At 44.8% G+C, this 25020-nt stretch overlaps 1 pseudogene; it reads right to left on the minus strand.

Annotated features, from left to right (window-relative positions):
• Positions 1 to 1860: 1860 nt before the first annotated feature.
• Positions 1861 to 2073, minus strand: LOC120925172 (annotated as a pseudogene).
• Positions 2074 to 25020: the final 22947 nt, after the last annotated feature.

Below are 25020 nucleotides of genomic sequence, written 5' to 3' on the forward strand. Positions count from 1 at the left end.
ACTTATCACCAAAGAACAGGCCAAAATACATTCTCCTGCTCCTGACAATTTGTACCTGTAGTAGGGCCCAGAAACAATAGTGCACAGTGTGCGTTTTTTTATTCTACCTAAAATATACTGACCTTTGACCCTGACATTGACCCAACCCTATTTTTTTAACATACATTTGTTTCTGTTTAAATGTTTTGTCCTTTAGCAGGAGGAAAACATACATGGGTTGATTTACTAAAAGTGGAGGGTGCAAAATCTGGTGCACCTGTGCACGGTAGCCAATCAGCTTCTAACTCAGCTTGTTTAATTATGCCTTTACAATAAAACTTGGAAGTGGATTCGTTTCTATGCAAAGCTGCACCAGATTTTGCACGCTCCAGTTTTAGTAAATCAACCCCACAATGTATCTTTCTATCGATTCAGAAGGAAAAAAACACAGGGGAGGGCTGCACAGTAAGTGATCACTTTTCTTTTTTTGTAAACCCTGTGGTGTGTCAAACACAAAACGTGCACAGGGTGTACACATGGTCCTCCTACGAAGAGAAAGGATCCTAGCCCTGATCCCCCGGGGCACAAGGCTCCTAACGGGTACTTGGGTACTTCACCTGGCTGAAACCAGACGGACCCTGTTCTCTGGGAGGTCTGCCGAAATAGACCAAGCCAAGTACTGGGTGGGGCTCCAATAAAGGGAGACCCCATAAGAGAGAGCAAACTAAGCCAGAAAGTCATGTCCATCCCCTCCCAAGACTTTCAGGGTAGGCCAGAGGACCTACACTCTACTAATAAAATGTAAAAAATGTATACAACCCAAAAAAAAGGTGACAAAACACACCAAACAAACATAAAAGTGGGGGGGTAGTGGAGAAAGTGCTTAGGTGCCATAAAAAAATCCTCTGATCCTAGCCAAAAGGCTCGGCCCTACAGGCAAGTGCAAAAAAAACATAGTACAGTGACCTTGGTGCCAATAAAGCTCAAAGTGTCCCTCACACACAGTGAGAATTATGACACCCCTGAACTGCCACTCCAGGGGTACATACACCACGAAGCCCGGCCTTCGGCCAGACCATTGCAGCCCCATCCCTACCAGGAGTAACCCTTCTGGCTTTCTCAGGGAGGAGAACCTATTTCCAGCCCTCAGTTCATCAGGTGTACCAGTTTCAGTTCCTACTGATACTAACCTTCCAGGTTACCATCACATCAGTGGATCTGCATAGCCACCGCCACCCCAACCTCACCTATGGTAGGAACTAGGGTTGTCCCGATACCACTTTTTTAGGACCGAGTACAAGTACCGATACTTTTTTTCAAGTAGTCGCCGATACCGAATGCCGATACTTTTTTTAAATGTCATGTGACCGTTTTCAAACCACAATACAGACTAAGGATATTTTCTTTAGAATTATGAAGAACTGGTACATCATGGTGTGGGGCTGTTTTTTAGCATACGGTACTGGAAAACTACATAGGAGTGATCACTGCCAGTGCCACCTATCAGTGCAGCTCATCGGTGCCAGTGCCCAAAAGTGCAGCTAGCCAGTGCCACCTATCAGTGCAGATCAGTGCCCATTAGTGCATCAGTGCAGGGAGGCAGCTTATTAGTGCATCTCATCAGTGCCACCCAATCAATGCCAGTGCCACCTATCAGTGCCATCCATTTATGAGTGCCATTCAATCAATGCCAGTGCCACCTATCAGTGCCATCCAATGGCACTGCAGCTGACTGGACATGTGGATTTATTATATAGCGGTCGTCGGCCGGCCGCCGGGCCCTGGTGAGAGAATTAAGTTTGGGCCTATATTATGATGGGGGCCTGGAGCTGCAGCTCCATCAGCCCCACGGTTAATCCGGCCCTGCCTCTATGCACCGCTCGATTTCACAAAAAAAAAAAAAGTATTCTATTTTGGTATCGGGAGTATTTGCACGAGTACGAGTACTAGCGCAAATACTCGGTATCGGTCCCGATACCGATACTGGTATCGGTATCGGGACAACCCTAGTAGGAACAGTAGCATAGCACCTCCACTGGTAACTGATAAGAACAGATACTACACTTGATCCTAACCAAAAGGCCGAGAAGCATCTGATCAAACCTATGTCAATTTTTTTCAGATGCTTTTAAGGGCAAAGAAGAGGTCTGGAGTCTAATGAAACCCGGATGTCTCAGTAAAGAGTACTTGTCACTGCCCATGCTATTACAAAGGATGTTGTTCATCCATTGTGATAGCAATGAAGTTGACAAAACAAATCAAAGAGTGAAAAAACATATTTTTTTTTCAATTTAAAGCGCCCCCGTGCTTGCGCACAAGGGCAAATGCATATGTATGTCCCACACCACAAACATGAGGTATCGTCACTGACATCAGAGTGGGAACAATAATTCTAGTGCCAGACCTCCTGTGTTACTCTAAACTAGTAACCTGTAACGGCTTTTAAGACATCCCTATGGAGATTTTTGGGTACCATAATTTGGTGATTTGTACGCAATTTCAAAGTGTGACATGTTAGGTATCTACTCGCATAACATCATCTTTTGGATTTTACCAAGAAATGGGTATTGTATTGTATTTGTGTGCACTACTATTCATTAGAAACTGAAATTTTCCCCAAAATAGTGCCTTTCAAAAACCACTGCGCAAATATCGTGTGGCATAAAAAATAGTGAAACCCACCATTTTATTCTCTAGGGCCTCTGCTAAAAAAAAAAAAAAATGTTCGGGGTTTTCTAAGCAATTTGTAGGAGAGAAATGTCAGAATTGCCGTGGGTGGGAAAAAACATAAAACGATAGTTCTTCTTTAACCGCCTAAGGACCGCCCCACTTACATATACTGCAGCAGGGTGGCCCTTTAGCACAAAATCTCCTACCTGTACGTGATTTTCACCATCGGCTCTGGTGCCTGAGGGTACACCACCGGAGCCGTGCTCACGCTGTAAGTGGACTCGGTGTGAGCCAATCAGCGGGTCTGCAATGGTTGCCTGTCACCTGCGATCGTTCACTGGAGAAACAAGGTAGACCGTCGTTCTGCCAGCGAGGGAGAGAGAGATCTGTGATTCCTGCTAATCAGGAGCACTGATGTGTCTCTTCTTCGAGTCAGTCCATCCCTCACACAGTAAGAAGGCACACCCAGGCAACACAGTTAACCCTTTGATCGCTCTTGATGTTAACCCCTTCCCTGCCACTAAATAGTGTAATATTGCTTTTTAGTTTGCTCAGCAAATTAATAAAGTCACACTTATGCCCTGTACACATGATCGGATATCTGATGGAATCTAATCCAATGGATTTTTTTAGTCGGATATCCGATTCATCAGTCTTGCCTACACACCATCAGTCAAAAATTCGACCGCATCCAACGTGGTGACGTAAAACACTACAAAGTGCTAAGAAAAATGAAGCTTCTGAGCATGCGTTGACTTGATTCTGAGCATGCGTTGACTTGATTCTGAGCATGCATGGATTTTTCTCCGATGGAGTTTCACACAGACGATAGAAAAAAACTATCAGTTTTTTATCCATATGAAAATTTTAAAACATGTTCTATTTTTTTTTCACAGATGGTCCATCGTTCCGTTTTCATCAGACAAACCGATCGTGTGTACAGGGCTTGACACTTTAAAAGTGCATCACAGCACTATTGGCACAAGCAGACTTGAAACATAAATGGTATCCCACAAGTTTTGTGGCACTGTTTGTATCAAAGATGGCGTCTACTATAGTAACAAATGGCCGGCAGACATCAGAAACCCAACAACAAAAAATGATTGATCAAAGACAACTTCTAACCAGTTGTTCTTGGCTGCTGAACATAATTGCTTTTTTCACCACAGTTCTACATAATATACAGCATTGTGTGGGAAGAACATTTACTTCATTTGAGCTACAGTTAATGTGTGGAAATGAGGATTACGAAATTAGAATGCTTATGCCATTATTAGGCCTAGTGGAAGAAAATGTGTCTGTGCTTTCAGTGATCCAAAGTACATGAGGGCAAACCACTATCAGATGTGACAATCATATCTTTACAATTTAAGGTCACTTTAGGACAACAGGTTCATGCTCTGCTTGCATCTCTTGTTTGTTTGTTTTCACAGACAGTTCACACCAACATCTGTGAACCGCTGCTGTTGTCAATGTAAAGTTAATGACACCCCCAAATCAGTTCACAAATCGCAGTGCGAACTGTGAAATGCTACTGGAATCGAATGGGTGTTAACACACATATGATCTGATTCCAGTACAGGCCACCATTTTGGTGCGAATGCAATGCGATTTCAACCATACAGTTTGTATAGCTGAATTTGCATCGCACAGACATTGCATCAAATGTGTTTTGGAACTTTAAGGGCTCATTCACACAGATTCTCAGCCTCATACAGCGTGAAGAGCCGTTTGTTTATTTTTTTTGTATTAGAGTTGTATGCAGGTGTTCTGACAAAATGTCGAAGCCGGACGAATATCGAACCACGTCACTTCCTGTGACGTGGAATCAGCTGTTGCAGAAAACCACACACACTGCGCACCGCGTGATCTGCACATGTGCAGTGCATCATCACTGGAGCCAGGATAACGAATGTCAAATTCGTCAACGACGGCCATCTTTCTACACCGCACACTCGGCCTTACTGAGCCTGCAGTCAGAAGGCGGCAGTGGACATCTTTTTACACCCAACCAAGTCTTGCATTCCACACTTATTTTTAACAGTAAACTCGGTTTATATAGTGCAAAACAGTATTTAGAAGTCTGTGACACTGTTTTGATGTTGAATTTAGGGTTGTAAAGGTAAATGTTTTTTGGGAGCACGCTCGCAAAAGCTTTCCACCATGCGAGCTCGCATGAAGGTGGAAAGCTTTTGCGAGGAGGAGCCGAGACAGCCGCCGAGGGACCTCAGAAGACAAGGTTAGGGGACACTCTGTGCAAAATGAGCTGCACAGTGGAGGTAAGTATAACATGTTTGTTATTTAAAAAAAAAAAAAATGTTTGCTTTTAGTGTTCCTTTAACATGAAAAGTATGTGATGGATTTGAAAATACAGTATTTTTTTTTTTTTTTTATCCAAAGTTTATTTATTTTGCAGAAGTGTAGTAAATACATTGGGCCAGATTCACATAGGTTAGCGGATTTTTAGATCCGCTTAACCTATGTGATTTAAGATCCGCCGCCGCAATTTTTTAAAGCAAATGCTAATTCACAAAGCACTTACCTCAAAACTTGCGGCGGCGTATCTTAAATCCCCCGGCAGGATTCAAATTCCGCGGCTAGGGGGAGTGTAGTATTTAAATCAGGCGCGTCCCCGCGCCGATTTAACTGCGCATGCGCCGTCCGCAAATTTTCCCGGCGTGCATTGCTTCCAATGACGTTGCTAGGATGTCATTGGTTTCGGCGTGAGCTTAACTTGCGTCCAGCGCTTTTGTGAATCGACGTACGCAAACGACGTAAAAAAACAAAATTCGACGCGGGAACGACGGTCATACTTAACATTGGCTGCGCCTCATAGAAGCAGGGGTAACTATACACCAGAAAAAGCCGAACGCAAACGACGTAAAAAAAAAGCCCCGGGCAGTCGTTCATTTCGGAATCGGCGTATCTCCTCATTTGCATAATTGTCACGTAAATAAACCAAAACGCCACCTAGCGGACGGCCGGGAATTGCAGCCTAAGATCCGACGGTTTAACACAGTTACACCTGTCGGATCTTAGGCATATCTATGCGTAACTGATTCTATGAATCAGTCGCATAGATACGACCGGCACAACTCAGAGATACGACGGTGTATCAGGATCTATGTGAATCTGGCCCATTGTCTTCATTGCAATATGGGTTAGTTCACAGGTGTCAAACACAAGGCCCACGGGCTGAATCCGGCCCTCGTACCTCTCCTGCAGCTGCAGGAGAGCTCCTGCTCTCCTCTGGTCCTCCTCCAGACCCTTACTTTCTGCTTTCAAGCAATGCATTCAGCTTCTTCCCAGCAGCAGCATAAGGAAAGGGGGGGGTGAACTGTGATGTAAGGGAGAGTGGGGGACTCAACATATTATGATGGGGTGGCTCTTGACATCTAATGTAAGGGGAGGGGGTGCGCTGGACATCTAATCTTACAGATACAACCGGCCCTTTTGAGGGCAATCATAATGCTGATGCGGCCCACGATAAAATTGAATTTGACACCCCTGGGTTAGTTACATGCATCTCAACCATAATGATAACCAACAACATAACCACATCAGCAGTTTCACATTGTCCCCTTTATTATTTCTCTTAGCCCATCGTTCACCCAACATTTATTCCCAATAATCTGTCCGCCACTAGGTCCACCAGGTCTAGTCCTGGCACATCCAGCCACGGTGCCCACAATTTCTCAAAATTGTGTGCATTTCCCCTGTGTTGGTACACCAGCTTTTCCATTCTTAAAGCGGAGGTCCGCCTAAAAAAAAAATATTAAAAGCCAGCAGCTACAAATACTGCAGCTGCTGACTTTTAATAAATGGACACTTACCTGTCCAGGGTGCCCGCACAATGTTGGCAGCCGAAGCCGATCAATCGAATGGCCCCCGGCTGCAGCCACCGCCATCCTCGGTGAGGGAATCAGGAAGTGAAGAGTTGCGGCTTCACTTCCCAGTTCCCTACTGCGCATGCACGAGTTGCGCTGCACGTCTTAACTGGTCCCCGCTGTGTTCTGGGACCTGTGTGTTTCCCAGAAGACAGCGGGGGGACGGGAAGTGGCGTAGATACCTGCAGATTCTGCGGCTATCTATGCCCGGAAGTGGGTGCAAATACTTGTATGTATGTATTATACAGGTATCTGCACCCCCTCCACCCTGAAAGGGGCCAAATGGGCCCCCGGAGGGGGAGGGGGGTTCCAAAAAGCAGAGGTTCCATTTTTGTGTGGACCTCCGCTTTAATACTGTACCAATGTTATCAATCCATTCTTTCATGGCCGGGGGAGCCTCAGACTTCCAATGTAACAATTTGTTTTCTAGCCTGAAATAGAACTCTATTAGCTGGATTCACGTAGGGCGGCGTATGTTTCAGCCGTATTTACGCTACGCCGCCGTAAGTTAGAGAGGCAAGTGCTGTATTCACAAAGCACTTGCGTCCTAAGTTACGGCGGCGTAGCGCAAATGTGCCCGCCTAAGCGCGCCTAATTCAAATGAGGAACAGGGGGGCGTGTTTTATGTTAATGAATCATGACCCGACGTGATTGACGTTTTTAACGAATGGCGCATGCGCCGTCCGTGGACATATCCCAGTGTGCATTGCTCCAAAGTACGCGGCAAGGACTTATTGGTTTCGACGTGAATGTAAATTACGTCCAGCCCCATTCACGGACGACTTACACAAACAACGTAAAATTTTCAAAATTCGACGCAGGAACGACGTCCATACTTAACATTGGCTAGGCCAGCTTTTTGGTGGACTAACTTTACACCTGAAAACGCCTTACGTAAACGGCGTATCTTTACTGCCACGGGCAAGCGTACTTTCATGAATAGGCGTATCTCGCTGATTTAAATCAGCGTTCACGCCCCTAGCGGCCGGCCTAAATAGAAAGCTAAGATACGACGGCGCAGGCCGACGTATCTTAGCTAGATTTAAGTGTATCTCATTTTGAGAATACACTTAAAGATACGACGGCTTAGATTCAGAGTTACGACGGCGTATCTACTGATACGCCGGCTAAACTCTTTCTGAATCTAGCTATATGTATAGCCTCTCTGCTGTGTAATTCCCACTCATATTCTTCCAGTGCACCCAGGAGACATACTGTACTCTTGGGTCCTGTGGAAAAGAGACTTTAAATACAGAGTTGACCGTAGTCACTACTCCTGCCCAATATGTGTGTAGTTTGGGGAAACGCCACAGCAGGTGTATAACGTCTCCATGATCTCATTTACATCTTGTGCATGTGGAGCCAGGCTGCAGGTTCATCAAATGGAGTCTTTAGGGGGGATAGTAAGTTCGCAACAGGATGTATATCTGGGTAATTCTTTGGGATACATTCAGTGAGCACATGCCCACCGCCTGAAAGATCTCCTTCCATTGTTCCCCATCCAACTGCCCAACATTTGTCTCCCATTTCTCCCTTACTTTCAGGGGATGCTGCTTCATCACAGACTGTAAGGCCCCGTACACACGAGAGGATCGATCCGCTGAAATTGATCCGCGGATCGGTTTCAGCGGATAGATCCCTCGCATGCGTCGTAATGATTCGACGCATGCGTGGATATCCTTATATGACAGCGTCGCGCACGTCGCCGCGTCATCATCGCGGCGACGGCGCGACACGTCACCGCGGACGGAATTCCGCTGGGATTTTGATCTCCTGGTTAGTACAACCACATACAGACATACAACACATTACATACAGGAGGGCCCCCACCCTTAAAAATAAAATAGCTCCGAGTAAACTTAAAGATCCTACATTATCCAGTACTACTTGTTTGGTCCCCCTCACTGGAATGTATAGATGCAATAAATCTCGTTGCAAAACTTGCCACTTTGTTACCCATGGCCAAAAACATTTTGTCCACAATGAAAAAATTTACAAGCTAGAAAACTTTTATAACTGTTCCACTGATTACGTTGTATATTGTCTTTCATGTCCATGTAATCTTTTATATGTGGGCCGCACAATCAACCCACTTAGACAATGTTTTGGTACACACCGTCGCCTCGTTCAAGCAGGCTGCGACGAGCATAGCGTTCCCCGTAATTTTTTGCAACACCATGATCAGTCCACTGATGGCCTGCGGGTATGGGTCATTGAATCAATCCCCAAAAAGTTGTCTGAGGCTGAGCGCTTTTCGCGACTCTGTGAGCGCGAAACTTTTTGGATATTTACTCTTAATTGTCTTGCTCCCCTCGGATTAAATGAGGAACTGGACGTGAATACCATCTTATAATATATAAAAATATAGATTATGTTATCTGGTGTGCCCTTTCTATTCTTATGATGCTCTTTGCACAAGATTGATTTCTTGCTATTTTTTTAATAATTTATATACAGCTTAGTCGGTTGCTATTATATTGCTGTCATTATATGATTGATTCTCTATCTATCAATTTTTTCCCAACATAAGTTTCCAGCATAGATATATATGTGTAGAGATATATATTTATATCTTTATATTACTATACCTCTAGTTTTATACCATTTTTATACCATTTTATGAATGTAATGTTATTAATGTATTTTACTATATATACATTTTCTCTTTTTCTCTTATTGCTCCATTTTCATCTGTACACAGGAAGTGTTGCCGTTAAAATATAATAATCCTATATAGGTTGGCAATAACTTTCAAATTAATTCCCTTTTATATCAATTAGGTCCTATCCCCCCCTTCCCCCCCTCCCTGCAATTATTGTTTCGTTACTCTATATATATCTTTTATCCCTTATATTCCACTGTTTCCTTCCACTGCATTTGGTTGTACCGATCGTAAATCCAGGCCCCCTATTGGCTCATTACTATCACATGGTCTTTCCATTATAATCCCGCAAGGCCCTGTCCTCTGTACACTTGAAAAAAGAGCGCACAGTCTTGTCATTGACTAGCGCTGGCTCTGAAACGCGTCGTGTGCCTTCTTGGTCCTTGTTAGCCACCGTCCTGCTGACGTCACCCCCTCCGGAACGAGCGCTGTGTTTAGTTTTGCTCTGAACCACATCGTTTTGGCCCTTGCCAGCCACCGTCCCGCTGACCGCATCATCTATTGGATTGAGCGCCGTGCATCTGCACCGCTCATACACAGCCACGGACTTGGCTCATCAGGATCGATACACGATCTGGCTCTTATACATAGATCCTCACTTGCACCCTTGTTCCTGCTACATGTAATGTAAGTGTTGGATATCTACATTAATCATTTTATTAAATCAGATGACTCAGAGGCGCTTTTTCTCCTGTTTTTTCTGGTTAGTACAACCAGGAGATCAAAATCCGCCAGAGGATTTATCCGCGGATACGGTCCGGAGGACCGTTTCCGCGGATAAATCCTCTCGTGTGTACCCGGCATAACAGGATAGCGTAGTATTGGGAAATAAATCCGTTAGACGAAACAGCATCCCCAAGAAGGTTAAACACTGGGGTCAGGGACAAGTGCCACTCCGAAGACCGAACTTGTGCTGCAACCGCATGACTGAGTTGTACATTTCGGTCAAGGTCGGTCTTCGGAGTGGCACTTGTCCCTGACCCCAGTGTTTAACCGTCTTAGGGATGCTGTTTCGTCTAAAGGATTTATTTCCCAATGCTACGCTATCCTGTTACAGTCCGTGATGAAGCAGCATCCCCTGAAAGTAAGGGAGAAATGTACAATAGTAGAAATGCATCGAAGAAGGTAGACCATAGGTCGGTGAAGGAGCGTAGCACCCCATTACTGAATATTTGCTTGAGATGGGTACCTCCTAATGCCTTCCACCTAGCTCCAAACTGCAGTTTGGCCAGTTCAGTGTACGTGTCATTATGCCATATAGGGCTGTACTCTGTATAACCATCTGCACTCTTGAGGCCTCGTACACACGACGGGACCGGTCCGATGAAAACGGTCCGCCGGACCGTTTTCATCGGACATGTCTGCTGGGATCATTTGGTCTGATGGCTGTACACACCATCAGACCAAATTCCCCGCGGACAGGATACGCGGTGACGTAGCGGCGACGTGGCGGCGACGATGACGCGGCGACGTACGCGACCCCGGAAGTTCAATGCTTCCATGCATGCATTCAATCACTTCGACGCATGTGAGGGATTTCGGCCGAGCGGACATGTCCGATGAGTCGTACTGACCATCGGACATGGTTCCAGCGGACATGTTTCTTAGCATGCTAAGAAACGATGGTCCGCTGGAAACCTGTCCGCTAGGCCGGGAATCCGGTCCGGTCGGCCCTACACACGACCGAACATGTCCGTGGAAACTGGTCCGCAGACCAGTTTCAGCAGACATGTTCGGTCGTGTGTACGAGGCCTGAGATATTTGGATTTGTTCCATACCTTCTGAACTAGACTAAAGGTTGGGTACTTTTTATGTGGTTTAGCGAAGGCTGAGGCCTCCAGTGCCATGGGAATTGGTCCTCTGCATACAGTGTGGAGTGTCAATTGGCAACGCCAAGCCCCTGCCGTCTTTGGGTCTCTGCAAGTGTTCTAGTTTGATCCTAGGGGGTCTATCTTTCCAAATGAGACTGCGAAAATTGTGTTTACTATCCGGAATATCTTCAAGGGGATAATCATGGGGGTGTTATGGAGAGAATAGCATGAGTATCATGTTAATTAGATTCACTCTGCCCACAACTGACAGAAGGAGGGAGTTCCAAGTTTTAATCTTTTGCCTATACCGTTGGAGAAGGGGGGAGATATTTAGGTGAATATAATCCCTCTGCCTAGATGTGATCAGTAGGAGTAGAGCAGATTTTGACCAGTTTGTGTAAACCAGAAAATCCATTGAATCTGGATATGGTCGACATGGCCTCCTGAAGAGAAAGGTCTGTGTTTCCCAGCAGAAGCAAGGTGTCATCAGCATATAACATTACTTTTTCCTGCATATTGCCATAGCAGAAACCTGTGATGCACTGATTGGCCCTAATTGCCAGTGGTTCAATAGCTAACGCAAAGTGGAGGGGGGATAACGGGCATCCCTGTCTAGTTCCCCTCCTCAATGCGAAGCCCCGAGACAAGGAACCGAACGCCCAGATAGCGGCCTGTGGTTGACTGTAGTGAAGTTTTACCCATGAGATATAATTTGGGCCAAACCCAAACTTCTGTAGTATCGACGATAGATAGTTCCAGTCTATACTGTCAAACGCCCTACTGCCCATGTTATACACTTGTGACTGAATATTTAGGAACAGCCTTCTCAAGTTAAGGGCCGTGGATTTATTGGGTATAAAACTGGCCTGGTCATCATCCGCAATAGATGTTTTCACACCATTCAGCTGGATCGCCAACACCTTAGCTAATAACTTGACGTCGCTCTGTAGCAACAAAATTGGGCGGTATGCCCCTGAGTCCTTACCAGGTTTGAGCAGTAAAATGATGTTCGCTTTGGACATTGAGGGGGGAAGAACCCCTTCCTCCCGTGATTCATTAAAGACTTTTAGCAAATGTGGTAAAAGCTCATCAGAGTAATGTTTGAACACCTCCATGGGGATCCCATCCTCCCCTGGAGCTTTGAAATTGGGGAAGGCGCTAACTGCAACTTGTAGCTCTTCTACAGTGAGTGAGGGCCTCTAGCTCTGCTCGCTGACCCTCAGTCAATTCAGGGAAATCAACATGCCTGAGGTACAGATCTAAGTCTTCTTGGGTGTATGCTGTGCCAAGGGTGTATAGAGTCTCATAAAAACTAGCAAATTCCTGCATGATCATCTCAGACTGGCATACTAAGCTTCCCGCCCTGGACTGGATAGCTCCTATGGCAGGCGACCCTTGGTGAGAGCTCGCAATCCGCACCAAAAGCCAATCGGTTTTCTCAACCTCCTCAAAAGATGCCTGCTTTGCAACAAGCCTCTTCTTTTCGGCCGAGGAGGAGAGCAAATGATGATAGGCAGATTGGGGCGCCTGCCAGGCCTCCCTGGCCGAGTCAGAGGGGCTTGTAATGTACAGTTGCTCTATTGACTGAACCTGGGATTCCATCTCTGCCTTACGAGCAGAGGATGCGTGTTTAACTTTGTTCAATTTAGCTACCAGTAGTCCCCTCAAGTATGCCTTGAATGTATCCAATTGCTTTACAATCGAGTTATTATGATCCTGGGTGTCGAAGAACTCATGCACGCTCCCCACTATCCCCTCATGTGAACGGAACAGCTTCAGCCAGAAGCCATTAAACTTCCAGGGGGCTCTAGGTAAGGTAGCTGGTGGAGCTACTAAGATCTGTATCACTAATGGAGAGTGATCCGATACACTCATATGCATCATATCAGCCACAAATAGGAGCATGCTCAAGTTACCTACCCCAGGTCAATTCTAGATGAACAGCCGTGTGATTTTGAGAAACGGGTAAACTGGATTGCGGTGTCGCCAGATATCCACCCAACCTACCTCTTGCAACCTCGCCAGGGGAGTTCCGCTGGAGAGGGCAGAGGGCCTAGGGCTCGGGTGTCTATCCTCGACTGGGTTTAAACAGCATACTTTCCAGGAATGCAAGCAGGAGTCTGAGCACTGTTGCTGTGAATGGTGGAGGGATATAAATACAGGCTAACACATGACAATGTATTAAATCTACAGTGGATAAAGACATAGCGTCCTTCTGTGTCTATGATACTGTCAAATTCCTGGTAGTCCAGGGCTCCATGGATCAACACACTCACCACCCTGGAGTAGGAGGTATGTGTGGAATGGCCTTCCCCACCCATGAGTACCGTAAAAAGCTCACTGTCTCTACTGTCAAGTGGGTTTTCTGGAAGCAAAGTAACCCGGGAACAAATTTCTTCAGGAACATAAAGATCATTCGTGGGCTTTAAAGGAGAGTGCAGTCCTCTAACATTCCAAGAAACTATGGGAACCTTTACCATGTAACAGGTAAACAAAGTCAAGTGGCAGGATGAGTATGGATTCAAGTGTATGAGGGTTCCCCTGTGCAAGTACGGTGTTACCCCCTGCCTGGTTAGGCTCAACATGGGTGACTGGGCATGCATAGACTTGAGGCATGTTTTTTCTGTAGTGTTCCATTTTTGGTAAACTGCTACTAATGAAAGAAAGGTGTTCCAAAACTGTAAACCAACCATATTTGCAAACTTTGCACACTGCCAACAGGGCAAATTTAACACTATCAGCGACATCCCATCGCCCGATTTTGTCCATGTTCAACCATCGTAAATTTAACATTTGATTCAATTCGCTCTCCTTGCATTTTGTAGCAATATTTTGTCCCCCAGCCAGAGAACAGCTTTCTAATTTATTGAAGGGATCCCCCCTAATCAAGGGTAGCAAACAATGCTGCCGACTTTGCATTGTGCATGCCCGCAGGCCCACTCACGGTTCAGGTGTCAGTCCTCTTCCTCATGCCCTATACACTACTCCTCCACCGCCTCTGCCCATTGAAATGAATGGGCATCGCCGCAGTAGCGGCTGCAAAGCGCTTCAGCAGCGGCACAAAATGGGCGCTATTAACCCTTTTCTCGGCCACTAGCGGGAGTTAAAAGCGCCCCGCTAGCAGCTGAATAGCGCCGCTATAACAGCAGTAAAGTATAGACATCTTTTCTTTACAGGGTAGTTAGTATAGGGTTTAGAATAGGGGTGACAGTAAGGTTAAGTCTAGTTAGCTTTTGACTGAACTGGACTATGTTAAGAATATTCACTCAATAAATTGAATGAATAATTACTTCAATTATCTAATCATGTTGAAAGCAAATTCCTGTTTACTTATTTTGCATGCACATGACTAGGTATTCAAAGTTAACATGAATTTACTTTCACATGATTGGATAATTGAAATACCTCTTACACTCCTTTAATAAACAGGTCCTTTAAAGGGGTTGTAAAGGGAATTTTTTTTTTCATAATAAGTATCATTTACCTGCAGACATTCCTCTTTTCACTTCCTCATTGTTCGTTTTTGCTCAGAAGTTGCTCTATTTCTTCTCTGTTCTGTTCACTTCCTGCTTGTCTGATTTTACTGACCACCGTGATGGGAGGCTTTACTGCTGTGGTCAGTAACGTGCTTACCCCCTCCTGGGAACTACATCTGTGTGGCAGGACGCTCTCTACGTGTTAGAGACTTCAAGGAGGTGTGAATTACTGGGCGTGCCGCAATGCATACTGGGAATTGCAGTTCTTACATGAACGAACGATGCAAACCAGGAAGTGAATGAGAGAACAGAAACTAGAATGCCAGAGGTGATATAGATGAAGGAATTTAATAGGTATTTACTATTTTTTTTAACAGAATCATTACACTACCTTGCAGACATTAATTTTAGGCAATTTTTTTTTTCCTTTAGTGACCCTTTAACTCAGCAGTTTCTAGCTGATGAGAGATCGCAATGAAATTGTGTCAACCAGGAATAATGTTCAAATCTGTAAATGCAATATGGACAAAGGAGTGCAGCGCTCTGATACAATCAAAATAAATGTGACAATGAAGTCAGAAAAATTGTTTTTGCATAAACAAAATAAATGAAAAATGCACATGAAAAGGAAAAAATACGTCAAACAATATACATATAAAGTCCAAATGGTGCCACGTGATGAGTGAATATCATATAGTCCAAAGACCAATCAACTCAAACCGGAATTGAGTGATTTAAAACAATAACTTTCAGTGATGAAGCGAATCTGTAAATGCAGTATAATCATGGGAATATGGTACAGAAAGCATGGAAAAACAGGAAGGTAACAGCAAATGATTTAACCACTTAAGACCCGGACCAAAATGCAGCTAAAGGACCTTGCCCCTTTTTGCGATTTGGCACTGCGTCGCTTTAACTGACAATTGCGCGGTCGTGCGACGTGGCTCCCAAACAAAATTGGCGTCCTTTTTTTCCCACAAATAGAGCTTTATTTTGGTGGTATTTGATCACTTCTGCAGTTTTTATTTTTTGCGCTATAAACAAAAATAGAGCGACAATTTTGAAAAAAAATCAATATTTTTTACTTTTTGCTATATTAAATATCCCCCAAAAATATCTATAAAAAAATTTTTTACTCAGTTTAGGCCGATACGTATTCTTCTACCTATTTTTGGTAAAAAAAAAAATCGCAATAAGTGTTTATCGGTTGGTTTGCGCAAAATTTATAGCGTTTACAAAATAGGGGATAGTTTTATTGCATTTTTATTAATTTTTTTAGCAGCTTTCCTGCGGTGGGATAAAGTAAGTGAAGGTACATCTTTAAAATCTTATCTTCTGTGAGTAGGCATGTCTTACCTGGTTTCCGCCAGCAGAGGGAGTAAGTTACATACCTGGTGTACTCTTGCATGCCATCCAGGGACACGCTCAGTGAAGTCGGTCTGTTTAAAACACCACTCACCTCGCATAAGAGGGGTCCCACGAAGCCCCCAGTAGTCTTTTCTCTCCCCCTTCACCCTGGCTACCGCCATGATGGGCGGCGTGCGTGTGCATGCGCTGGGAGCACGCTTTTGACTATCAGATGGCAGGGGCGGGGCATGGTTGCTAGTGCCTGTGCGCGTGCACGGCTCTCCAATGTGCAGACGACAAGAGACTTGTGTTTAAAAGCCCAGCGCGCCAGAGCCTTCTGTAAGTGGCTTGGAACAGAGCTGTGGGCTGTAAGCATCCCAGGGGATCGGACCAGGAAAACCTAAGACATCTACTCGACATCAGGTTGTGCAGTGAGCTAATATATGTGTGTTGTAAGACTTTTTAGCACAGCAGTGATTGCACCTGTACTAGTACCTCTGCTTTGCAGCTTGAAGGACTATGTCTCCCAGTAAGAAGGGGTCAGGGGCAGGTAAAAGAGGCACTAAGGGATCCCCACCTAGGGCTAGGGGTTCTGGTCATGCCTGCAGATTATCATCCCCCCCTGACAGACTGGTAAGAGCCTTAGAGGATGAACATGTACCCCGGTCAGGCTTTGCAGCCTCTCATAATGTTGCAGCTCCTGTATTTGTCACTGAAAACACTTTAAAAGCTGCTTAGGATGGCTTAAAAGGTGGCAGAAAGCGGGGTAGATCCCCTTCATCTGCTCTGGCTCTCTCATCAGATGAGCATTCTGAGGGTGAAAAATCCCTATCTGGAGATGAGAAAACAGATTATCGGTCTGTGTCTCTATGTGGTGCCACATCCAAAGAAAGAATCAGAAGAAAACAATGGGTCCCCTGACTGGACTTTAAAGGCAGTTTTTTATTTTTACTATAACGTTTATCCACTTTGTGGTCTACACTCATGTGTCTTTAAAGTCCAGTCAGGGGACCCATTGTTTTCTTCTATCTGGAGATGAGGATCAGGTGCAGTCTCAGGACTTAGAGGATGAGAAGTTTCCTTCTACCTCTCAGGCGCTTAAGAAGCAGGTTCAATATTATGCAGAGATTGTGCGTACCACATACAAATTGCCCCCTGCTGAGGCTGCCATGTCCTCTGTTTCCTCCTTGGGGTCTCAGAAATCCCCACAGGCTGTGTATACCTTCCCAATGCATCCCTTGTTAGAGAAATTGATTTATGACGACTGGGCTCACCCAGATAAACTGTTTTCTACTCCTAATGCCCCGTACACACCATCACTTTATGTGATGAAAAAAAACGACATTTTCTGTGAAGTTAAAAATGACGTTTTTTAAACTTCAATTTTCAAAGACGAAGTTGCCTACACACCATCGTTTTTCTCACAATGTTCTAGCAAAGCGAGGTTACGTTCTCACCACTTTTTCCATTGAAGCTCGCTTCTGGGCATGCGCGGGTGTAAAAACGTCTTTTTAAACGACGTTTTTTGCTACACACGGTCAATTTCTGTGAAGTAAAAAACGACGTTTTGAAAAACGACACATAAAATTGAAGCATGCTTCAATTTTTTTTGGTCGTTTTTTACAAGACATAAAACAACGTTTTCCCCCACACACGGTCAATTAAAGTGACGTTTTTAAAAACGTTGTTTTTTTTTCATCACATAAAGTGATGGTGTGTACGGGGCATAAGAAGTTTTTCCCTCCTTTACCCTATAGAGGAAGGTTTCACCAAGAAATGGGGGTGCCAGCTATAGACACAGCTATTTCTTGTGTAAACAAAAACCTGACCTGTCCTGTATACAATGCTCAGGGCTTCAAACATCAAACTGATAAAAACTGGAATTTTCTTTGCTTAAAGCCTCCTCCTCTATGGCTGGTGCTGTGGTACAACCTGCAGTTGCAGCAATTGGCGTGTGCAAGTTCCTCAAGGAACAAATAAAACAGGTGGTTAACCTCCTCCCTGCAGAGGAAATTGAGGTTTATGTGGACCTTCCTAAGGCCCTATGTTTTGCGGTTGATGCGATTATGGACTATGGATTATGTTCAGCAAGCATCCCGCCTGAATCTCCTGCTGGTACACATGCACAGGTCCCTTTGGCTAAAGCATTGGGATGCTGAAGTTTCTTGCAAAAGATACTTGGCAGCATTCCCATTCTATGGGGAACGCCTATTTGGGGAGGATTTGGACAAATATATCCAAAAGATTACCGGAGGCAAGTCTACACTGTTACCGATTAAGAAGAAGAGTAAACGTCCCTCATTTAAATGTTCTCTTTCCCCAGCCCCTGGAACTTTGTCTTCAAGGCAGTGGCAACGGCCTCCCCAGTCTAATACTAGGGGAAGGGACGCCCCCACTCGGCGGAGTGGGGGGGAAGGCTGCTGCGATTTGCAAACGCCTGGCGGGAAGAGGTTCAGGACAAGTGGGTCATCTTCACGGTATCTCTCGGCTACAAGCTGGAATTCCAAGAACTTCTGCCACCCCGTTTTCTGAGATCAAGAATTTCCAAGAATCCAGAAAAAAGGAGGCCATTGCTTTTGGCCCAAGGGGTAATCATGGAAGTAGCCCCAGAAAATCAGGGCCCAGGGTTCTACTCAAACCTCTTTATGGTTCCAAAACCAAACGGGATGTCGGACGTATCCTAGATCTGAAAGACTTGAATCAATTTCTGAACATTCGCTCCTTCCGCATGGAGTTTGTCCGTTTAGTAGTCTCCATCCTTCAATAGACATCAGAGATGCATATTTTCATGTGCCAATATTTCACGCTCACCAAAAATTTCTAAGGTTTGCGGTAGATCAGCGCCACTTCCAGTTTGTGGTCCTTTCATTTTGGTCTGGCTACTGCACCTCTGGTTTTCACAAAGATACTAGCCCCACCTCTGGCAAAGCTGAGGGCACGGGGAATAGCAGTAATAGTTTATCTGGATGATCTGTTGCTCATAGATCAGTCCGTAACACGCCTAGACTGCAATGTGCACAGCACAGTGGAGTATTTAGAGTACCTAGGCTGGGTCCTCAATCTGGAAAAATCCTCCTTACAGCCTCAAAAAAGGCTGGAATATTTGGGAATGATTATAGACACGTCCCAAAGCAGGGTATTCCTACCTAGGCCAAAGGCCAAAGCCATAAAGGATCTGGTCCGAGTGATAAAGGCAAAGAAAAAACCTTCCTTCCAACTGTGCATGAGGTTATTGGGAAAGATGGTAGCCTCATTCGAGGCTGTTCCCTATGCCCAGTTTCACTCAAGGCCGTTGCAGGGCAGCATCCTGTTTGCTTGGAACAGAAGAATCCAGGCCTTGGACCTTCCAATGATCCTGTCTCCACAGGTTCGCCAGAGCCTTAATTGGTGGTTGCTGACCCAAAATCTGCTAAAAGGAAAATCCTTTGTTCCGGTTACTGGAAGATTGTAACCACAGACGCCAGCCTTATAGGCTGGGGAGCAGTTCTGGAAGAGGCATCTGCCCAGGGAAGGTGGTCCAGAGCCGAAAAGCTCTTGCCCATAAACATTCTAGAGATTCTGGCAATTCATCTGGCCCTCAGAGTCTGGTCTCACAGACTGCAGGGTTGTCCTGTTCGGGGACAGTCTGACAATGCCACAGCAGTGGCTTTTGTCAATATCCAAGGAGGCACCAGGTGTCTGAATGCCCAAACAGAGGTGAATTCAATTTTTTCTTTGGCAGAAGGGCATATTCCTTGCCTATCTGAGGTCTTCATTCCAGGGGTAGAAAATTGGCAAGCAGATTTTCTAAGCCACCAGCAATTGAGTCCAGGAGAATGGTCTCTACACTCCGACATATTTCAAACCATATGTCAGAAATGGGGTACCCCAGATGTAGACCTGTTGGCTTCCAGGTTCAACACAAAACTGGACAACTTTGTGTCAAGGACAAGGGATCCCTTGGCTGAAGGGTCGGATGCCCTGACAATTCCATGGGATCAGTATTCTCTGATTTATGCGTTCCCTCCAGTTCCGCTTCTCCCACGATTCCTTCAGATAGTCAAGAGGGAAAGAAAGTCTGTGGTTTTGGTCGCCCTGGCTTGGCCCAGGAGATTCTGGTATGCGGAAATAGTAAAGATGGCAGAGGGGAGACCTTGGGTTCTACGCACAGATCTACTCTCTCAGGGTCCAATATTCCATCCTGCCTTACAAAGTCTAAATTTGACGGTTTGGCTGTTGAGACCCACATTCTGAGGAGACATGGGCTCTCAGGCCCAGTCCTATCCACTCTGGTAAATGCTAGAAAGCCGACCTCCAGGCTGGTCTACTATAGAATCTGGAGGGCATATATTTCCTGGTGTGAACCCAGGGGGTGGCATCCTAGGAAGTATGCCATTAACAGGATTCTTGCCTTTCTTCAGTCAGGCCTGGAAATGAAGTTGGCCTTGAGCACTATCAAAGGCCAGATTTCGGCCTAATCAGTATTCTTCCAGAAACCACTTGCCTCTCATTCCCTGATCTGGGCCTTTGTTCAGGGAGCGCTGCTCTTGAATCCGCCAGTTAAGTCTCCCGTGTGCCAATGGGACTTAAATTTGGTTTTGTCTATCTTACAGAGACAACCTTTTGAACCAGTGCACCATGCTTCTTTAGTTCTTTTGACAAATTCTGACCATATTCTCAGCAAGGAGGGTATCGACTCTTTCATACAAATATGATTAGCTTTTTTACCCAAAGTGGTTTCAGGATTCCATCTGAATCAAGATGTAGTGCTACCGTATTTTTTTTTCAGATCCGCAGTCCACGGAGAAAGAGAATCTACATTCTCTAGATGTTGTAAGAGCGGTAAAAATGTATCTGCAGGCTACGGCTCAGATACGAAAGACTGATTATTTATTCTGCCACAGAGCCCAAGGAAGGGCCAGGCAGCGTCGAAATCCACATCATGGGCAGTGCATCACCAGGCCTCCATGGCTCAGATCTGCAAGGCTGCTACTTGGTCTTCAGTCCATACATTCACTAAATTCTACCAAGTAGATGTAAGAGGGCATGAGGATGCCGCCTTCGGGCGTAGTGTACTGCAGGCAGCAGTATAGATCCTCTGGCCCAAAGGCGGTCTATGTTTCTGATCTGTCTCCCTCTACTCAATTTAAGCATTGCTATGGGACATCCCACCAAGTAATTATCAATGGCTCTATGTTCCGTGATGTATGATCAAGAAAATAGGATTTTTTAAATACAGCTTACCTGTAAAATCCTTTTCTTGGAATACATCACGGGACAAAACTGAGGTGCTCTATATGAGAGGGTTTATATAGGGGAGGAACTCGCCTTGTAATTAGGGTTGCCAGTGTCCAATCACCTGTGGTGACTATCTAACCCACTAAGTAATTTTAAATGGCTCTGTGTCCCGTGATGTATTCCAAGAAAAGGATTTTTACAGGTAAGCTGTATTTAAAAATTCAATTTTTTTTGTGCGAAAGCAAAACACCATGTGGGTGGTGTCAGTGGTGTATTTTGGTTTTATGCTGCCCTAGGCAAGATTAAATTTGGGCACCTCTGTCTAAATTTGCCCCCCCCTTCTAAATTTGTCCCACCCTAGCTGCAATATACCGTACTTGTCTAAGGGTCTGATAGGGAAGCTGCAGCCATTCACAGTAAACAGCTGTGGCATCCTCATCAGACCCTGAGACATGATTTTTCCAAATACCATAACAGTGGAACCTCAGTTTAAGAGTAACTTGGTTGGAGAGCGTTTTAATTTGCAAACAACTTTTTTTTAATTCTGACTCGGTTTGCAAGCAGAATTCAAGCTAAATAGGCCTGCAGTATCTCTTTTGGCCTGAGTTACAGGGGTGCAGGAAACAAGCCGAAGTGTCCTTGGGCCTCTTTGGCCGTTTTCGGCGCTCTTTGGCACCCCCCCTCCTCTGGCCGCATTTGGTATTGCATCCCAGAAGTCAATGCGGAACAAATTATTTTAGTTTCTATTGACTTCAATGGGAAAACTCGCTTTGATATGCGAGTACTTTGGATTACGCGCATACTCCTGGAATGGATTATGCTCGTAACCTGAGGTTCAACTGTATATAGAATTACTGCCAACGATTTGATGTTTGCAGTGATACCTCATGCGTGGGACGATCACTATTTAGACTGACGACACGTGCGTTCACCCCTGTGTGGTGTCACAAAACTCTGCTACCTTGGCCCATTCAGACCTGTCCATTATTGTGTTGTGTGAACACAAGTGCATTAGTGCACATTGAATTTGGGCAACCGATTCATTTTGACTGCTGCTAGTGCACAAAAACGGACCAAAAAACCCTGGAGACACAATGCACTACAACGCGACACAAATTGCCTACAAAAATAGTGGCAATACATGGGCCAGTGTAAATTACCTAATAACTAAGCATTCAGTTATTGGATGCAGGGTGGGAGGTTTACCCATCTCCAGTAAGGCATATTCACACCTGTCAATTTGGTGCATTGTGTTAAAGCACATGCATTGTGTTAAGACACTGTATTAATTTTAAAGGGGCTGCCAACCCACCAGGCTAGACCCACATTATGATGCACTACCGCAACACAACGGTGTAAATGAGCTCTAACTCCGGAAGTGACTGCTCAGAAAGCTAGTTCAGGGGCTTTGCGAGTACAATAGAAGCTAAAAGTAGCAGTGTGCCCTAGCAACATATGGTGGCTCTTTTATTAGCTGTAAATGTTGTTTATCTGTAAATTTACTTTAAAGCTATTGTGTAGGGAGTTTGTCCGATGTTAGTAGAGTGATCTTTCCTGCTGTTCTATTGTGTACTGACAGGGGGATGGCCCCCTGTTGGACAAAAAGAAGGCAATTACTGCTATGCTGTCTATTTAGATATCACACCTTGCAACTACAATGACCTGCAATCTTTAATCCTGGGTTGAGCTTGCATATTTAAATGTTGCATTATATAACCAACTTTTTCTATCATGCTATTTTCTAATATAAAGAGCTGGTAAATGGATTCCCTCCTCTTCTATGCATGATCTTCTTGGGAAAACCGCTTAGAACATAATGGATAACTATCCTAACAATCTTTGAAGGAAAAGGTTTAAATATCTACTTCTGAAACCTTTGCTGTGTGAGAGAAGACATAATTCATCGGTTTAAAAAAGAATGGACCAAGATCAGAAAATGGTAAGGACTCTGAGTGTGGTATGTACAAAATATTTTAGGACTGTTCAGATTTAAAACTGCATTGTTAGTACATAATGGTTAGAAACATGTGCTACTGTATTTGTTGTAAGAGAAATGGCAATAAAATATCAACTGTACAATATGGCAGACTGCGCAATGCCCCAGACACAGAAATCACACTCCTGAGCCCCATCAGTACTCACACAGCCAGAGTAGTGGTCCAGGGATATGAAACCCCTGCTCTTCTCCCCCTTCTTTATGCATTGCTTCTGGGACAGATCAGAGTGATTCTGATTGGTTAGCGCTAGCACAGAGAATTGCTCTGATCCATCCTGGAAGTACTGCAGAAAAACGAGGAAGAGTGATGCCGCATACAGACGGTCGTTTTTTGTGATGAAAAAAAACTATGTTTTAAATCATGAAATAAAACGACGTTTTTGAAACATCATTTTCAAAAACGATGTTGCCTACACACCATCGTTTTTTCACAATGTTCTAGCAAAGCAAGGTTACGTTTCACCACTTTTTTCCATTGAGGCTCACTTCATAACTAGCTTCTGGGCATGCGCGGGTTTAAAAACGTCGTTTTAAACGTCGTTTTTTGGTACACACGGTCAATTTCTGTGAAACAAAAAATGACGTTTTGAAAAACGACACAAAAAATTCATGCATGTTCGAATTTTTTTTTGGTCGTTTTTTGTAAGACATAAAACGACATTTTGCCCACACACGATCATTTTAAATGACGTTTTTTAAAACGTCGTTTTTTTTTTCATCACAAAAAACGACCGTCTGTACGCGGCATTAGGGTTTCAAATCCCTGGACCACTACACCTGCTGCTTGGGCACTGACAGACCAATACTCACAGAGATAAGTACAGCAGGGATGGGGGGATGGGGAGGCAGTAGGATATTCACCTTTTAATTTTCTTCTGAAACTGTGAACTTGCACCTTTTTTTAGTATGCTCGTCATGATTACATCATTTAGGCCACTGCCCTGCAACACCATTTGATGCATGACATACTTTATTTTAAGGGCATGGGGGGTTAGTAGGTGTCCGATCACATATGCCTTGAAGCAGTCCTGTGTGGCTTTGAATATTGCACTTAGATGTGATCACTATCATTCTGAGGGGTTGATGTACTAAAGGCAAATCCACTTTGCACTACAAGTGCACCTGGAAGTGCAGTCGCTTTAGTTCTGAGGGGAAGATCTGAAATGAGTTGAGGCTCTGCTAATTTTATCATCCAATCATGTGCAACCTAAAATGCTGTTTTTAATTTTCCTTGCATGTCCCCCTCAGATCTACAGCGACTGCACTTCCAAGTGCACATGCAGCGCACTTGTAGTGCAAAGTGGATATGCCTTTAGTAAATAAACCCCTATATGTACATGACTGGAAGAGTCTTACTGATCCTATAGGCAAAGTTTTTCTGAAACAAAAGTTCCTGAATACATGATCAGCAAAATGCTTGCTGAGAGGGGTGGGGGTCACCGGGCGGGGTAGACGATACATTGGTGTTTTTTTTTCTACAAGTGGAAGCACTTCAGGCCCTGCACAAAGCGAAATACACAGGAAACTAACTAGGAAAACAGTTGTGTCCTCTCTCCTTAAACTCTTTTCCTTCATCCCTCTCTGTCAATCTCATCATTTAGAGGCACATTGAATGCATCCATTTTCTCCAGTTTCTTTAAAAATTGCTGTGATCTACCAGCCCCGTGGACCGGTATCGATGTTTCTTGATGACTTCTCTGCCTGGCTGCCCTACTTTCTTTCTTCTGAAATCCCCATCATCATTCTCAATGACTTCAACATCCCTTTTAATGCCAACATTCCTGCTATTTTTAACCACCTTACTACCGGCTGCCGTCAATTGACGGCGGCACAGTAGCTCAATTGTTCTGACAGGACGTCATATGACGTCCTCGTCTTTTAAAGCCGCTAGGGGGCGCGCGCGCCCCCGCCGCATTACTGGGAACCCAATGCGCGTGCCTGGGGCCGCGATGCCCGCCGGGCACCCGCGATTGCC

This window comes from Rana temporaria, chromosome 1 (assembly GCF_905171775.1).
Source record: "Rana temporaria chromosome 1, aRanTem1.1, whole genome shotgun sequence".
Taxonomy (NCBI): domain Eukaryota; kingdom Metazoa; phylum Chordata; class Amphibia; order Anura; family Ranidae; genus Rana; species Rana temporaria.